At 39.0% G+C, this 19,628-nt stretch overlaps 1 protein-coding gene across 2 annotated transcripts in view; it reads right to left on the bottom strand.

The window, feature by feature from the left end:
* The window catches only part of LOC103057272 (sodium channel protein type 2 subunit alpha), a 101,582-nt gene extending 82,299 nt beyond the window's left edge, over positions 1–19,283 (bottom strand). For both annotated transcript variants that reach the window (XM_088146688.1, XM_088146687.1), the window contains exon 1: positions 19,020–19,283. The gene's annotated coding sequence lies outside the window, so the exon portion shown is untranslated. The remainder of the gene's footprint in view (positions 1–19,019) is intronic.
* Positions 19,284–19,628: the final 345 nt, after the last annotated feature.

The following is a 19,628-nucleotide window of genomic DNA, read 5'->3' as shown; positions in this document are numbered from 1 at the left end:
CCAGAAACAGCATGATATCTAGTGCTTTCCACATGTTTTGGACAACAAGTCCCATAATTCTTGGCCATTGGCTGTGCTGGCTGGGGCTTATGGAGTCATATTCCAAAATATCTGGAGGGTATCATGTTGTCTTTCTCTGGTGCAATGTGATTCCATCAAGCTGCTTCATATAATTGTAGTGGCCACAGTCTCTACAAGCTGAAGTTTCTAGGTCATCCTCAAAGGCAGACCCATATATTGAGCATTACATCACTTAATCCATTAAGGAGGTTACCAGGTTATTCTGAGCAGGAACTTCTGGGATCAAACAGTTTCTACTGAGAAAACAATACATACAAATCAGCTGAAACCAATACAAAGCACTCCATACCACAGAAGTAATCTGGGTCTTTACTAGCAAAGCTGGATCTTAGAGTATCCTCAAAACCTTTCATTGGTGGGATGCCCCTAATTAGAGCAGGTTCACATCTATTTTGAGGGCATACCTATGTACTCTTTCCAGGACACGAGCTCATTGGTCTTGTCAGAATTCAGCTACAACATATTGTATCTCATCCATCTCATTATGGAATGCAGAACTCCCTTGGAATTTGAACTGGGAATCATCGACATACTAACACCATCTGGGAAATTCGTATCTTTCAGAGGTATGCAACATTTTCTGGGCTAAGAAGACATTCGACTCCACCTTCTCCGAAATAGAGGTTGGGCCCAAAAATAAACCAGATTTGATTTGATTTGATTTCCATTTTCATTTAATTAAAATGAAAACTAGAAAACACGGTTGCCTTGCATTCATGGATTTAAGGGTTCTTCCCTTCTAGGAAATTAAAAATTATAACTGGTAGCAAATTTTGGAGATTTCTGTGAACTGCACCCAAGACTTTTGAGGGCCAGCTACATTGGTCTTGGGACTCTGCACATGTCTAATAGAGACATTGAAAAGCAAGGGGACAAAGATGTATCCTGCTGGACCCTTCAGCCAAAATGCCATATAGTTCAGCAGAAATCTAATGTCTTCTGAAACAAATACTGTATTGTTGGGAGGATCAGAATGATGTCTCTTACAGTGCTGGTACAGCAACACAGCATACTGTGTAGTATCAAAAGCCTTTCATATTACGTCCTGAGGAAGATCATCTATCAGGACAACCGAGACCATTTCAGTACTAAATCTAGATCCAGGTTAAAATGGTTCTAGGTAACTGCTTCCTTGAAAAACACTGAGAATTTCCTCTTCTCAGAAGAGTTAGACATCATATATCTGTTCTAGCTTGAACACATGATAAAACAACCTTTTATCAAAAAAGCAAAGATCATAGTATTGTAGAATCGGTTGGAAGGAACCTTTGAGATTATCTGGTCCAGCCCCCTGCCCAATACAGGAATCCACTACTTTCAGACAGTCAGTCACACCCTGGTCACCTCATGGCTTGTCTACTGCACTGCACTCTACATACCAGGCTGCCCTTGAAGACCATCTAGAAACTTCAACCAGTCCAGAATGCAGCAGCGTGGGCAGCAATGTGCATGCCTCAGTGTGCCTGGGTAATACCTCTGCTTTGCGACCTGCATTGGTTGCCAGTTTGCTTCTGGGTGTGATTCAAGGTGCTGGTTGTTACCTATGAAGACCTACATGGCATAGGGCCTGGTTACTTGAGAGACTGCCTGTCTCCCACAGTATCTGCCAAGCAGATTCAATCTGGCAGGGTTGGCATGCTCCAGGTTCCTTTGATTAAACAATGCCATCTGTTGGGACCCTGGAAGTACACCTTTCCTGTAGTACTTCCCTCTGTAGCACCTGCCCTCTAGAATGAATTCCCCCCTCCCCAGATTCAGATGGCCCCCAACCTGCTGATGTTTTGAAAGGCCTTGAGGACCTTGAAGTCCTTTGGCAAGGGTGAGTGAAGCCCCCTTTGGATTGTGTGGGTTTGTTTCTCTTTCATTCCTGTCCATTTCTTTTATCACCCTTGCCATCTTTTATTCTTTAACATTTATTTACTATTGTATTTTTTCTTGTTTTTACTTGTGAGCAACCCAGAGTCATTGGGAGTCAGGTGGCATACAAGTAGAATAAATCATCATCATCATCCCTGACAGATGGCCATCCAGTCTCTGTTTAAACAACTCCAGCAAAGGAGAGTCCATCACCTCTTGATCCAGTCTGATCCTTTGCTAAGCAGCTCTTTCTGTTAGGAATTTTTTCTTCATGTCCAATTAAAATCTTATTCCTTGTAATTTAACTCAATTGTTTCTTGTCCTGTCTTGTGGAAAACTCTAAACCATTCTGCCCATCTTCTGCATGACAGTCCTTTAGATACTTGAAGACAGCTGTCTTGTCTCCCTCAGGCTTGGCTTTTCTAGGCTAAGCATTAGTGAATGTCTTCAACTGCTTCTCATATTTTTTCTCCTAGGCCCCTTAGCTTGGCTGTTCTCCAATATGTCAGGATCCTTCCTAAAATGAACTCAGAACTGGATGCAGTATTCTGGGTATGGTCTGATCAAAGCAGAGTAGAAAAGAACAATGACATTTCTTGGCCTTCATACTACTATTGATGCACTCTAAGACTGCATTAACTTTTTTCGCAACTGCATCACACGGTTGGCTCATGTTCAGTTTGTGATCCACTAAGATATCCAGATCCTTTCCATACTGGTGCCTGGTATGATCCCCCACTCCACCCACCCATTGTTTACTCATGCTTTGATTTTTCCTGACTGATTTCACTTCCCAGACAGGGCTGGAATTATACAGAAGCTCAAAAGAAAATCCCAGACCTTAGGAATAAGTAGTATTTGTTGAAAATGTTTAGGAAGAATTTCCTAAACCAAAAGAATTCAGCAATTACAGAAATTTAAGAACAAGCCCATTATATACAACCCATATTCAAACCCTGTAACTTTTTGTGTTCCATCCTGCCTTATGGAACAGACTATTTGACCCCCATTTTTGGGTGAACTGGCTTGTCTCCACTGTTTCTTGTTTTGTAACTTTCTGATTTGTTGTAATGTTGTTTTTCCCTGGTAGCATGAAAATGAACTCTCATACTACCCAAATGTAGTACTTAATATTTGTCTCTGCTGAAGTTCATCTTGCTAGTTTCTACCCATTGTTCCAAATTGTCAAGATCCTCCTAAATCTCCCACAATCCTCCAAGGTGTTTGCTGTCCCCCTTATTTTTGTGTCATCCACAACCTGGATAACCACATTTTTAACCCCTCATCCAAATCTTTTATAAATAGTTTAAAGAGAATAGGGCCTAGAATGGGCTTTGGGGTATACCATGTGACACTTCCAGCTTGAAGCGGAGCAGTTGGTCTATACCCATTGGGTACAACTGTTCAACCAACTTTGTGTGCTGTTTAACAATGGCATTGTCCAGTTTATTTTGTCATTTTCTCTACTAGAATCCCATGGAAGTCATCCTAAGGTATCCCCAAATTAAAGTACTATCAGATTAAAATGCAGTGATGATGACATTATCAAATCATGAGATAGCAGGATCTCTCTCTCATACACCCATTGACTCAACATCGCAAGCCCCATTAGTACTACTTGTCTCCCACCCTGATGAAGAACATTTTCTTCTCTCATTCTTGATTCTCACCTAGAAAGCTGTCCATCAGATTAATTCCTTTGACCTGTGCAAAATTATGCCCTGACCCTTGAGGTGCATTTAGGGCTATTGTTCCAAGCAAAAAACAAGGAGCATAAGGAATAAGAGAGGAGAACGAGAAGTGAAGGAGCAAGAAAGGAACAGGTGTGACTGGTACTGGCATCTGTGAAGCATGCTGGGATGTAGTTCTGCAGAAATGATTCATTCATACATCACCTTGAAAATCAGTGACTCTTGCTCACAAGAAAGTGTGTTTGAATTGTTATAGGTCCAGTTCTGACAATAGCTTAATAAAAATGAGATGGTATTTGACAGAAACCACCCCTCCATTTATTATTATTTTCTTTTTTACTGCAAGGTGGCAGGTGAGACCTATTAGCAAGCTGGTTTAGCATACTTTCTTTGGTGTAACTGAAATGGCTGCCTGCTACCCAAAGCATTAATTCATGTTCTTCCATCTCTTTGCAGTCATTCTGGTGCAGCTAAGTTAATCAGTATTTCAACAACAAAAAAGCAGAGCTATGAAGTTTGTTCTGCACAGGTAAAATATATTTTTTAAAATACTCCATGTTCTATGAGATGCAGTGTTCCAGTAGGTTCAGAATGAGGATTATCAATTCAAGTAAAGGGACACTGGGCAACATTTCCAGCTTGGTCAGAAAATGCGACCACTTCCCTTAGGGACACTATGCCACATTGTCAATAATCACCTCAGCCTTGCTTTTGTGCTGATATATAGATGGCAATAGGTGACATGAGGATGAGGATGAAGTACATGACAATCCGGTGCAGGTCAGCGCAGCCAGAGCATGTGTGTACAGAGGCAAGGATCAGAGCCAGTTCATACTACATCATAGAATCAAATCCAATGTAGCCTACTGGCTTCCTATAATGGCCACACAAAAGCAGGAGTTATGTTGAACAATCAGCAAGTCAAAATACATATCTGGTGGATTTCTTTCAGTTTGGTTCCTTATTTATTTATTATATTTATATCCCACCTTGCCTTCAGGAGCTCAAGGTGGCATATGCAGGACTCCATCCATTTTTTTTCTCCACAACAACAGCTCTGTGGGGTAGCTTGGTCTAAGAAAAAGTGACTGGGTCTAAGTCATAGTGAATTTCCATAGCCATGTATGAACATGAGCCTGGATCTTCTAATTATTTCACCACAGTGGCTCTCGAATAGTTACAGGTTAGCCAGATAAGCAAGGAAGAGAGCACACAGTAGTCTTAACTGCTTTTTCTTCAGTGCAGCTATGGTAAGATCCAGTTGTATTTCACATTTTATACCCCACTGGATCAGTGAATATATTGTTGATGGGATTTTCTCTGGAGAATTTTTGAAAACTATCACAAATGCAAAATGCTATTGCTGTGGTGGCACCCAGTTAATTACTGATCTGAATTGGTTCCTGGCATGTTTCTAAGTCATACTGATCATGCTGGTTATTAGTTTTAGGTCCAGGTTATTTAAAGGATTGCTTGCTAATACTCCTTCATTGAGATCTTTGGAAGGGGCTCTGTTCCCTTTACTTCATCTTTGGGCATTCTGCTCATAATGTGATGCAAAAATAAACATTATTATAAGAGAATTGGAAAAGGTAATATGAACCACTCAGTGTTTTTCTTTCCCTACTATATTTGCATGGTTGGCAAACATAGGAGGAGTTTATATCTGTATCTCTATGTAAAAGGATTATAGAATAATCAGTCCTCCCTTAGCAGAGGACCTCTATGAGTATGCATTAATATGCATATTAACAGGATGCAACAGGATGTGTGATTGCTGGTTATAAAGGAAAGGAGAGCTACTCTGCACAACTGCCCCCTCTGGAGGCATACAATATTTGGGCTGCAAAAATCCAAACGCTTGCTAGATGGTAGCAAAGTAATACAAAAAACTATTTTGAGGTGAAAAGGCCAGACATATACTCTTTCAAAGGATAGATGATATGGGGTACCTATTGGAGATAAATAGGATCCCATATAACAGCAAAACCTGAATTTCCAGGTGACTCTGGATGCCAACCAAATACTTAGCCTCTCTCACCTTTCCCAGGCTGAAAAAGGACTTATTTTGGGCTCAACATAACATTCTTCCATCAACTTTTTTGCGGGTAGATATTTCAAAGCTCCCTTTCCCAAATGTACTTGTCCTTGTAGTTCAGAAGAAACTGAGACTATTTCCCCTATATTGCTCACTTGCAATGTCTATAAGGAATCGGCTTATCTCACCTCTTCTGCAACATTACTCAGGACAAACAGACTCATATCATATACAGTTTCTACTCTCTGATTCTAATTACTAGGATAGTAGCTAAAGGTTGTGTTGCTGCAGTTAAAACATGCTATCAAATAATCCCTGATTATTATATTTTAATTTTTTACATATCTCCATGTCATTATTCCATTCCATTCTGTTCTATTCCAGATCACTGATTTCAGTAACAAAGACTTAGAAGTCGTACTTCATACCTTTATAAACATCACTAATTTTTTCCTTACCAATACCATACTCTAAGAGCCATTTAGAAACAGGGAAGGAGTTTTGTGCTTTCTCCCAAAATGAATCAAATTTGGCAACCTTCTGATGATTGGGAGCCACAGGATTTAAGCTAAGAAGACTGAGTGAGCAGATCAGAGAAGCAAAGAGTTCGGGCCTATCTCACATATGTGTGAGATGCTGGATTCTCTTTTGCCCCCATCTTTGTCCCATCTCAAAAAGGCAGCAAACGGTGCCTCCAACTGTCAGAAACGATGCCACTCTAATTCAGCAGTATGGCTGAAGCACTGTGTAAGTTATAGGTATTCTTAGGGGATGGGGGGGCAAGTAAGGTCAGGACACAAGCACTGAAGGACAAAATTTAAGTCATGATATCACATCTGCACATGTCATCATGTTGACATAATCTCAGTTTGTTGTAGATGCCTATGATGTAAGCCATCCAGAAACACAGGTCGCCACCCTTTCTTAACTCCATTTGAAGTTTGACATTCTGTGGAAAGAGAACTTTCTCCAAGAATTCAAAAAGTCTGGCTCTTATCTTTACTCAGCCCCAAATGGGAACAATTCATCTAGGGGCCAGAAGAGATTAGCTATTGAAAAAGCTAGCCTTCTTAACATGGACAGGGCCCCCCTTTTTTTCCCTTGAAAAATTACCCTTGAGATTCACTGAAGCTCTTCCCTTGTAACCTGCTAAGACTTTCTCGATTGTGGTGGGCAAATACATCAAGCAAGCAAGCAAATAATAGCTGGAGGGCTTGTCTGTTTGATCCCTCTTCTCATGGTCCCATCAAACCCAAATTTCTAAAACCTCTGGATGCATCAGAATCTTTTGCTTTTCCACAGAGACATGTTTTAACTTCAATTTTTAAACCCTTTGTTATTTGTTATCCTAGCTAATGGAAAGCTCAGGCAGTACAGAACAGTATTAGGAAACATTAAGCTGGTCTTTACTGAGTTTGTCATTTTTTATCTGAAATAAAATTGACTGGCTAATTGGCTTGCAATTCAATAAAAAAATACTGCATTTAAAACATTTGAAATTGTTGGCTAGGCTTTATTTTCCCCATGCCATACACTTTGTTTGGGATAACTTGAATTTCATAAGACAAATGGATTAATTAGGAATTTATTAGGTGAATTCTTGTAGGCTATCCTTTGGGATGGAGAAAAAGAGTAGAAAGGGCAGTTTATGTGATTAAAATGAACTGGGAAAAGACCTATTTCTTGTAGGAAAGTCATCACTTGAAGGATGAAATGCTGTCATGCACCAACTCACTTACACCTTTTAAAATGGAAACACATGTTTAGAATCTAAGCAGTGGTAAAATAAGCCAAAGACATTTATCTGAGCCATCCTTAGATTGATAAATATATATTGATGTGAGCAAAGTTGTAATATATTAACATGGGATCTTCAAACTTTGTGGTACTGTGATTCTCTAAAATGATAACTGAATGTATGTAACCCCCAACTCCTTGAATAAAATTAATGATTCCCTGGGGTTAGCATCGCACAAGAATACATATACTGTAACACCTAATTTTAGTAATTAAATTTTACTCTATGTATCACAAGGATGCTCAGAATGTTAGCTTTGCAACTTGAGCGTCCAACATGAATGGGCAAAGCAGGGAGAAATGCCTGGAGTGAGTTTGACAGCACTCATTTTTGTCTATGCAAGCCTGATAAATGTTAAAAACATTTAGTGACCCCTTGTAAGTTGTTCACGGCCACCTCAAGGAGGTCATGTTAGAGAACCTTGTATTAATATATTTTTGAAGCTAAAGCAGGTTTTTGTTTTTTAGAAATAAGCTCCAGGAGTGGGTTTTTCAGCAAGGTAATATTCATAAGATTGCTGTCTTCATGTGCATTTTGGTACATTGCTAAAGGGTTAAAGGACTAAATCAATCATTGGCTATGCTTTTAGCTATTCCTAAACTGGGTTTCTTGGCTCATGAAGACTAAAACACAATATATATTCTTACTCACCAACCTGAATTCCACTCACTCATTCCACTCTGAGTGAGCTGCCTCACATTCAAGAACCTTGCCAGCTTTCTTGGTTTTCTATAAAACTGGGCAGAGGGAATAATTCAGATATAAAGCAGGTCTTACACAGTGTTACTAGGCCACAGAATGGGAAGTGGACATTTTATCAAAGTAAAAAGTAGTTTTCTAAAAACCCAGACACATGGACTAAAAGTAGTTAAAATTGTACTTATTAAATATAATTGTAGTGCTATAAACCAACAGAATTGCTTCTCACAATGTGGTATTATCTGGATTCCTTTACTGGGCCTGAAATGTAAAACTAACACAAGAGTGTGTGATCAACAAAAAGAACCAGATTTAAATTTAGTTGCAGCTGTGGTTATTCCAAAAGTGAAAATTGCTCTAGGGTGTGACTGTAAATATTTCTCAGCATTCTCAAATGATTCTGTATCCCAGGATTTTTTTTAAAAAGTGTTAATACCTGAAATACCAGTTATCATGTTTCGACTTCCAAAAAAGGAGACACTCTGGAGAAGGGGTTAAGTTACATATTATACATTATGAATGTATTTAGTTTTACAGTGAAATGTCAAATGGTTCATAAAATCCGTTATGGCTCCAATCCCAGACTTTTTGGGATAATTTTGTTTCTGACCAGATGGAGCATGGCTGGGGCAAAAATGAAGATATATCTGGAGAAATCTGAATGTATGGAAACCTACTGCTATCACAATTTATTTATTTTTTATTATAGGGGCTTCTCCATTAAGACCAACATTATAAAAGACATGAATTTGTGATAATTTATTTGTTAATTAGACACATGGAAGGTTAGAAAGACCTGTTGCTAAGGAGTTTTGGTCTACCATGTGAAAAGGTATTTTGTATCCAGTTCCCTCCTATAATATTAGAGTTTACAATCTATATATCACTAATCTTATCTGCACATTTACAGATGCATTTCTAGAATTGGCCTACCTGCAAATGTATATTTTCTTGTACATTATTAACATTATCGGCATGCCCTAGACTTGTTTAAAGAGCCAAAGCATTGCCGCAGATCATCAGAGACCAGCTAATTCACAAAAAGGACACTTGGCAGATATTACAAGTCCCAAAGTTGTGATGTCCTTGGAGTGTTTTTGTATTAAAACTAGAAGATACTCTTGGGGAAGGATAGTTCATTATGAACTTTAAAGTATTTACAAGCAAAAACAATTGAAAGAGTTTTGATTTTCACTGGGATTTAGATTGATAAATGGGATGATAATAATAATAATTTGCTTACTTCTTTCTCCTAAAGAGGGCTTTGGAGAGAACTTGGTGCAATCTAAGACCTCTACAGCTACCTGATTTGGGCTCTAAAAATCTGGGTGAGCACTAAAAGTTAGAATGTTCTTTATGTCTGAACCCTATATAACCTATAGGACATAATTTGCGTATAAATCTTCCCTTTTGGAATGGAAAAGAAAAAGAATGTAAGAATGTAAAGCAATGAATTTGGTGGCAATCTATTATTTTCTTTGTAATGGAGTTGATGGAATCCATCCTCCAAATGCAAGATGGCAAGATTTTATTTAAAACATTTTTTCCTGACTTTCAGAAGTGCATGTGATACTCAGTGGTAAAGAGAAAGAAAAAATAGGGAAGAGGAAAAAAAAGTTTGGGAAGGAAGGCAGGCAGGCAGGCAGGCAGGCAGGCAGGCAGGCAGGCAGGAAGGAAGGAAGGAAGGAAGGAAGGAAGGAAGGAAGGAAGGAGAAAAATGGGAAGAAATACAATATGGGACATGTCATGATGATGGAGGATACAAAAGAATATTTGAACGCTACTGCTAGTTTTACAAAGTGTTTAATGATCTGTATTGTTTTTACCCTTTCAACAAACCTGTGAGGAAGATAACTTTATTCCTTTATTCCCCTTCCCTTATTATTATTTTTTTATCTCCATTTTCTTAGATGTGTTAACTGATAAGATATCTTGTAGTCCTGCTGGATACATTCAACCTGAACGACTGCTGTGGCTCTTGGTTCTGAATGCCCATCTTTACATGGATGTATGGAGCCCTCTTTTGTTGTTCTTTGACTGGTAGAGTTTCGTCATGACTAACCCCATTTGTTTTTGCTTCCACAATGATGCATTCATCCTAACCCTGGGGACCCTTGCTTCTCCTCTTTTAACATATCTTTGCATAGCTTATATGGAAGGAAAATATTATTTGCTCTCTCCCTACCTCTTACTTTCTTTACCAAATTTATGGCATCTATCTGTTCAGTCCATCCCCTTTCTCCTCCTCCAAACGTTGCAGTTGAGCCACTGTTCTTGATTCACCCCCACCTTATTTCTTTCTTTGTAAACTTCTTCCTTTTGGGAAAAGTCTTCGTAAGTTTACTATGCAATTTACCTTCTAGAGTACTTTCTTCATAAATTCTCCTCTAAAAAAAAAGACTTCTGGACTCATTTCTGTTACCCTGAATCTTATGGGAACAATAGGCTACCAAGATTAAAGTTTCTAAGGTTATATTTGCTGTGCTCTTGTACAATCTGGTAAAACTTAGTGGTTTCTGGATAAGCTCTATTGGACTAAAAACAGCTTGTCCTTGGCTGAACAGAACCAGGAACAGAGATGAGAAGTTTTCTTAGCTCTAGAACTATTTTTTTTAAAATATGATTTAAATTTATTATAGCTCCCAACTCCAATGGACTCTGGGTAGCTATAATAAAATTAAATAATAAATTCTTCCCAGTCATTCATATCAAACATTTTCTTTGGACATTTTGGTGTCTGCCAATACCAGCGTGCTAAATTAAATTCTACCAAAAAAAAAAAAGAGGTATTCAATCTAAGCACCTTCTTGATTTGTTTGGAGAGCTTTTCAGCAGTGCTTAGCATCACCTTTAAATGTATGGCCTTAAATCCTTTTATGTACTCTTAATGCAAGACAACATCGTGTTTTCCCCCTCTTTTTTTTATATCACTTATTATAAATCACTGAAGTTTTAGTCCTTTTAGTGTTCTGCTTGGATGTAAACTTCTCTTTATCTTGATATTTACCCTTTAATTGTAAAATCTTACCCCGTTTTTTGCTCTACATTACTATTTAATCAAAGGATTTCTACAATTTCTTGGAAACTGATAGCCAAATTGTTATATATATATATATATATGTATATATATATATATATATGTGTATATATATATATATATATATATATATTCATATTCTGTATAGAATAAGAGCCTGGATGGATTTATCCTGTGTTAGATAATGTAGAAGCATAACTCTAGTTAATATATACCCATTCATCCCTGATATGCTTGCAGATACTGTTATTGAGATAACATAATGAGTTAGCACAATTTCCTTCAATACTTTAGAAACACTGGGATTGCATGAAAGATAAATGCACTGCTGCCGTCTGAGGATTGCACAGTCAGCGTATCTCCTTCTTTTTATTTTAATTTGCCTTGTACAGCCTTATGCTATCAAATATTCCTTGAACCACAGGGGTCACAGAAGAATGTCCTTTCCCTGAATGCCAGCTTTCATCCTAGAATGTATTATATGCAATCATTTATTTATCTATGCTGAAAGAAGGCCATGGTACGCTTGTTGAAATCCTTCCATATCAGCCAATCATAACCTAGAAAACTACTCTTCGCTGTGACCAGGGAAGAACAACTTTGAAAACAGAAATGTTCAATTTGACCATAAGGCTCACAGTTCTCTGCTCCAGTGGCTAGCTGCTATTGTAATACTGAGCTCAATGCACCTTTCTGGCTCAGCGTCAGGGGAGAAGAGTCTTTATGCCATTGGATTGCTTTTGATACACTGGGTTCTTTCCTTCTACCCCAGCAGAGCGGATGAAATCAGCAGATGAACCTTTAGAGAAGGAAAACTATACCCTTCAGCAAAAGCCCTCCTGTTTAGGTTATCTGTTTCTCTTTGTATGACTAAGCAGAGAAGCATCATGCTAATCAGCAGTTCAGCAGCAAGGAAAGTTCAATCTGGCCAACCATCCAGATATAAACTTTCCTCTGTTCCAGCTGTGTTAAATTTATCTCCCTCATCTACCTTTCCCTTATGCTTTCTTTCCCTCTAGGTCATGCCTTTTAGTTTGTAAGCCTGAATTGGTTCTGCTTGTTATTTCTATTTAAACATAGCATTTACCAATAGAAGGGTATATTGAACGATCTTAACTGAGGATTCCTGTGGGAAGCAATTTTACCTGAAAAGCATGATAAAATATTGGCATGGCCCTTAAGCCTCCTCAAGCAGAACCCAACTCAAGTGACATGCCTGGCAGCAGAAGGCAAGAGGATAACTTACATGCTCCTGAAAATCTGCTCCAAAATTTAGAATTAGCATGAGCCTTTGCATACCTTGAAGGGACATTAAGGAACCTTTTATTATGATAAATAATGAATAAGTTACTTAGTTGATCATTATCTATTAAATGGCTTCATTAGGACAAAGTCCACCCTGATTAGTATGTGTATCTGTGTGAATGCATGCCCATAAACGTGCCCTGGGATGCTAACAGATTTCCAAATACAGCACAATGCATTATTTTTCTTTTTAAATCCATTAGGTGTCCAGTCCTTCCTCTCACCTGTCCCATCTCTCCCCTACAGGCTAAGATGTAAAGATGCACACATGCAACTTTACATTGCAGAGTCTCCAAACTCTTAACAGTAAGAAAAAAATAGAGAGTGAGTTTACATTGGAGCATGGGGACCGGGGTGGGGTGGGGGGAGACAGCATGAGGAACAACACAGGAAGAGGAGAATGAGATATGGGGAGCTAAGCTCCCACTAGGAAATTTGGCTGAGAACTATCTAAACCTATTGTACATAAGATGTTATTGTTTATATAAAAATTGTGTAAAATGTGATGGCTAACCCTACAGTAATTCGCTTTTATCAACCATTTGTACTCACTCTTTAAACTGGCAACAGGGATGAAATCACTTGTAATTTCGAAGTGAATGCAGACAAGGTGGCACAGTAATCATGGACTGTGAAACGGTGGGCTGGAGAACATTCTACTGTATGATCCTTAGTTCCAGCCTTTATTTTGTATAGATGGAACTGCTAGAAGGTTTGATGTCCTGAACAGGAAGTAGTGCCCCCAATCGCAGTTGTGCAGAGGCTGGTTGAGGGAATAGTCCAAAGTGGGATATGTGCTTCATACATTATAGTTGACCCAGTTTAACTATTTATTGTACATCATGGCTGAAAACCCAGTGTTCAGAACAGTTTCTTGGGTTCAGCCCTGCCCAGATCTATTCCAAATAAATGTTTAATCTATTCCCAAATTAAAATATCTACTTTGAACACATATTCTTAAAGCAACTAGGATGTACTTGCAAGACATCAAATTTAGGACAATTATGGCTGCATGCAGGTATTTTGGGAATTCAGCTCTTGAATAAAATGGGTTTAATATCCAGGTAAACCTGCATAGGGTTGAGTTATGTAACAGTTTGGGGGTGAGTCTGAAATCAACTAATATTATTGATATTTTAATTCTATCAAACACAGCACACTGTCAAGATGTACATGAGGCAATCATTCAGAAAGACAGTAATAAAGTATTATGAATGAGGAAGACAGAACTTGGAAGCAGTGTCATCCATTTGCCACAGTGCTGTCAAATGCCTCAGTTTGTCACATGTTTTTTTCTGAATACAACACAGCATGAAGCTGGCCTGGGAACAGCACCATGTTGGGCTAATCTAAAGCTAAGTTTGGATGTATGAAAACAACCTTTGTCTTTCAGTAAGCATATCACAATCAAGCTTAGAATTATTTTACCAACTGGAGTGTTTTCCAAGGCGTAAGTAGCCAAGAAGCAAAAAAATTGTTTTTAAAAAAGCAAGTACAACAATAACTGAATCAATTTGAGACTTTTAATGGGTGGGGTTGGGGGCATTATCAAATCAAAGTTTGATTTTGTCCTGCCTTGCATTAACCATATGGGTAGCTAGCTACATCAGATTAGACAGCTGTCTTTCTGTAGTCTGAGTACGTGCAAGAAATGGAAGAGATCCTCACTTCTATACTCCTAGCACATAAACAAACAAATACGTGTACCATAATCAACATGTGTAATTTTTTTTCATACTTTACCAGGAAAATGCATTTCAGGTAGATAAACTATAATGTTTGAAGCAAATCTTAGATAGAATGCTGCATGCAAAACTTGATTTCCCACATTTGATTAACCTGCAGATGAATACATGAGTGCTGCTGAAACAAGCACTGTATTTGAGATGAGGAGAACAGGACAGATGTCGCTCATATACACATGCCAACCATCTATGAAATATATAGTCTTCAAATAATGGATAGGTGAATGGGCTTCCTCTAAGTATTTTGCATTGATGCTGTGTGACAGTCTTCTTTAACTTGGGACTTTCCAGCTCTATTTAACTTCCCAACATCTAACCATGGCCACATTGGCCAAGGATTCTGGGAGTTGAAATCCAACACATCTGGAGGACAACAGGTTGAAGAAAGATGATATAGGAGTTTAGGCAGGAGATCAAAATCATATGTGTGCTAACTTTAAGTGTGCATAAGGCATTGATTTCCTTTGCTTAGAGCTTTAGGTTAAGTCAATTATAGTTCATCTTAAGTGAACTATAGTATTAATTAGTCTATCTCATCTTCATCATCAATGTTGTATATTGTTTATTAGGCTTTCTCTCTTGCAAAACTAACTTCTAACTTTCCATACTTGATCTATATGGGTACAGGACATGAAGTGTGTCTAGCATAGAGATCAGTTGCAAAGAAATCTCCTCTACAGAAGACACTCAGCCCTTAAAACAGGAGCTAATTCAAAAAGAAAAACTCTAAAACTTTGGAAGTACCAAAATTGCTCCTTTAACTTTTAGGAAATGCTGTGATAGCTAGGATTGAACTATTAGCTCATATCAAGTAGCTCAACAGTACATGTCAGTTGCTTTATTTTTCCAGCAGGGCAGATAATATTAATACATTGATTCAATGGATTTAGATCCTGATTTTTATTCAGGAACTAAATACTGTAGGATTTCTATTTTTCCTAACAACAACCGTTTGAACTAGGTTGGGTTGAGAGCCAGCCCAAAGTTACACAGTGGGCTGTTGTGGCTGAGGGTGGTCTTGAAACTGGGTCTTTCTGAGGCCAGTCTGACACCCTAACGGTGACACCAACTCTGGCTCACTGTTTATGTACATAGCTGGTTAAGATAATGGGATGCAGTTAAACCTTCTTGCAGTCATGTTAATGTTATTTTTCGTTCCTCCCTTTGCTTCCTTTCACTTTTGAGATTTCTCCTCTCTTACTTAAGAAATAATTTAAATATATAGCACTGAATTATACATCAGTTAATTTGCTCATGACTTCCTTTATTACAGCTTTCAAATACAAATGATTAAACAGATTTTGTATCCCTTTATCTGCTTACCTAGGAGGAGGCCCTATTGAGCAGCGTGGAACATACTTCAGAGAAAATATGCATAATGTTGTACTGTACATTTATAGGGTGGTGCTTTAATGTTTAAAACTAAGGATGCTAGATCAGATATTATAGAAAAAAAGTAAGAACAGCTGAGCAGATATGCAGAAAGAGAAACATTTCTAAAATGGTGGTGGCCCTCACATTATTGAACACCTTGCCTTAAAGAGAATAAACACTGTTAAAAGACAGTTTTTTTTAAGAATTGAAACGTTACAAAGTCTATGCCTAGCGAAGAAATTATAGCAAAGGAGTCTGCAGAGAAGCTTTGTTGGGTGGCAGATGTCACCACTGGATAAGTTCTTTCTTTGGTTGCTCTCTACTTATTGGAGATGGTCCTCAGAAATAGATCTTAAGTGTTTGGGGAGATTGCCAAAACAGAAGAGTTGGATTCTATGCTAGGTGTTGATGATTAAAATTGTCAATAAAGTTTTCAGAGAATGAGAAACAGGAATGAGAGAGTCAGTGTACATCACTGGAGTCTGTGTGTAGAGACTTTCAGACTGTTATATTACATTGCTTTTTTGACTGTTAAGGAAGCCTATGAGAGATATCTCAAAGGCTGATAGTTGGAAAAAGAACTTTGTGAGAAATCTGACCAGTTTCAGATGTTAGGTACACACTAGAAAAAAAGATACTAATGCCTCATGATTCCGGTTTTTCCATGATTCCTCATAAAATCATAAAATAATATTTGTTTATCCCTCTCCCCCTATCATTAATGAGAGGCACAAGCTCCATGCTGAGGAGAGACAGTGTTACTGTATCTCCTGTATGGTGGCATTGTCAGAATTGGTAAACAATAAAGGTACAAAATCAGTGTCATGACAGGTAGCACCTAGCTAACCTTGGCTGACCTTAAAAAGCTAAGAAGGGTCAGATCTAGCTATTATTTAAATGGGAGGTCACCAGAAAATTGGGCTAGGTTGGGAAGCCTAAACAAATTTCCAGATAAGGGCCCAGAAGAAAACAGTGAATGGCTTCCTTATTATTTCTAGGAAAACTACATAAAGACTTTACTAAATTATAAGTGCATTTGATGTGAACTCAACTCTATAGCCTTTTGCTTGTAGTTTTAGTGTGGTGTGGATACTTGCTAAGGGGTACAGTGAAATAGATTCTCAAAGCTGAGGCCTCTTAGGCGTAAAGTATTAAGTATTCCTCAGAAAGGACCATGAGGTCTGAAATGCATGCATGGTACATAGAAGCTATGTTCACTTGATAGGATGACCCAGTTAGCCATTAACCTCTTGGTTAATGGACCATTTCCATGTGCCGGCAGCTTATGACCAATGGTGACCTGGGGAAGCGGGGAGCAGCCATTTCTTAACTGCTCTTATCTGCTGGAACGAAAGCACTTCCCATTTTTTCTACCATGAGAACCCCTTTTTCATGGAAGGGTTGGGTTTGCACTGAAAACTAAAAGGGTAACAAAGTTCCCCCTGTTTTCATGGTGACTTTTCTAGGACTGGCTCACAAGGGGGAAGAGGTAGAAAGCCCCATGGCTGTTTCAGGTGAAAACTAATCCCCTCTGCATTAGTTCTCTGGGCTAGGATGCTTGCATGACACTTTCCCCAACCCAGTTAAAGATGCTGTGTGAACAAGAATGAAGTGAGCATTACTCCACAGAATTCATCAGATGCTACAATTCATCTGTTTATCTCTAAGGGAGCATGCAACCTTTTTACCCTTTCGTTGCAACAGACCATAAGATGGCTACCTGTCGGTAAGCTAATCATGTCTGTTTCTCTAAAATGATCATCAGAGGCTTTTCTCCCATCAAAATGTTGCTCTTCAAATGTGCCTCTCCCTTCTTAGGTTTTCTTCAGTTGCACTCTTAAATTATAGAAAGAAAGTAGACATTCACACCCTATTTATTTTCAAAATCCCCATTCCGTGGTTCTCTCAAGAAGCTGATTTTAGTAAAACAAATGGCTGTGTGGACTGGAAATGGAAGCCTTTGTGCTGAGAAGTATACTTGTGCTTAATAATGAATGCCTTGTAGAAAGCACAAAAGGCCTAGGCTGGGGAGAGGGAGAGGAAATGCATCATCCACAGCTTCACATTCAACCCTTCTCACATGCAAAGCTCATCCATGGCCCAGTAGCCAGGAACAACATTTGTGTCTCCTCCCTACTTCCTGCCTTAGAAAGCGTGGCTTCTTTACCATGAACATTTTCCTTCTAGCCATGACACCTTGCCCACTAATTCAGAGCTCAGCTGTGGAAAGAATCCAAGCACCTCAACCAGCAAAGCCACCTTCTCAGAACCCAATGGGAGATCCATTGTATCTCCTATGTGCCAAAGGATCTGGAAAACTGAGGCCGATCCTTCTCATGTAATCAACCTGGCAATCCACTCTATGTTGCCTTGACAGCCGCAATATTGATTCTCTTGCTTACCCTCAAGGAGACCGGAGAAGGTGTCTCTTCCAGAGAGACAGTGCTTGTGAATCATTAATTTAGGAAATCAGTTCTCCCAATAATCCCAATCCTTATTTTATCTAGAGGGAAAATTGGGGTGGGGGTGGAGGAGGAGGAGTTAAGACTGGGAGCTGCATTGGTTTGCTGCCTGCTGGGAAACCCTGTTGTTTCTCATAGTCTGAATCATGTGAATGAGACACATAATGCAGGGGGCATGTGGGAGTCAAAAGCAAAGGGAAGGAATCTGCTGGAATACCTGACCAAACATGCCATTTAAAAAAAAAAGGTTAATCTTGAATTATTAACTATTTGCTGTGCTTTTTGTCACCTTCTAGGGGGTGAATTGACCCAATCAGTGTTTTCATACTGTCTCCTCCGCTGAAATGGCTGTTCTAGCAGGGGGAAGTACTGCAGTACTGTAAACGAACTATACCTTGATAAACAACAGGGTGAACAATATTACAAAAGCACTATTCTGTCACCTGAAAAAGCTACTGATACAGTATACTCCTCTGATAGTGTGCTTTGAAGGATCCTTCCCCCCCCCTTTTTTCCCCTCAGACTGCTTCATTATTCCTCAACCATTTTTGTTAATGCACAAAATAATCATATCACTAAGACACCCTGGAGAAATGGATCACTTGTGGCTGAACACAGGATCAAGCCACAATACATTTTGACTCGAGCGATGGAAGGGAAGCGAATCTCTGCCACGCATTCTAGAAAATGGAACATTGAATTAACAGCACATTATTAACAACCTGCAAGAGATTAAACTGTGCCTCCTCAATGGAGGAACGTGTGGAGCAAAAGCCCAAATGAACCTCTCCATATTCCCCTTTCTCCTTGTTGCCTCCAACATAAATGGTCAAGCAGATGCATCAGCAGGAGACAGGGACAATCAGTAACAGGGCCTGATAAGGACTAGATAAATCCAGCAATGAAACATTCCCTTAAACCCATTACCTTACCTGAGAAGAAGAGTCATAAATTACAGCATCAGCAGGAGAACCATTATCCATAGATCTGCATATGCCGTTCTTCCTTACTGCAGCTGTCCAGGTTCCTCAAGACAGGAGCTTCCAAAGTCTCCCATTTTACGTCTCATGGACAAAAATGATCCACCCCAAAAATGGAAAAGAAACCTTTACAGGAACCTTCTGCCCTGGCGTCTTCCTCTGAGAATCACTCTGTGTTCCCCAACATCCGTAAGGGAGGGGGGGTGTTTGTGGGGGAATTAGAAAAAAAAGAGGGAAGGAAGAAAAGAGACTGCTCTGTATTTAAATAATGAAATGAAAGCCAGGACTGCCAAGTGAGGGAGAGCGCCATCTACTGGCAAAAGGAATGGATGCTTTTTCTGTTGTCTTGTTTTTGCACCCCTGTGACAGAAGCTGCATCGTTAGTCACAGATTCTCGTTTTAAGGACTAAAAATACACCAACTTTAAACAAGGAAATGGCAATGATTGCACCATTCAAAAGGGGGAGGGGTGACAATAAAGTGACCCCATTTTAGAAAAGCTTTCCCCGTGCATGCAGCCATGTATGCAGTCACTTATGCTGAGGCTTCCCCTCCCTCCCC

The sequence above is a fragment of the Python bivittatus genome, unplaced genomic scaffold, assembly GCF_059951505.1.
Source record: "Python bivittatus isolate LINGU-HERP-01145 unplaced genomic scaffold, Pbiv_v1 ctg000480_np1212, whole genome shotgun sequence".
Lineage (NCBI taxonomy): Eukaryota > Metazoa > Chordata > Lepidosauria > Squamata > Pythonidae > Python > Python bivittatus.
Note: the sequence above shows the minus strand (reverse complement) of the source record. Positions and strands in the feature narration are given on the sequence as shown.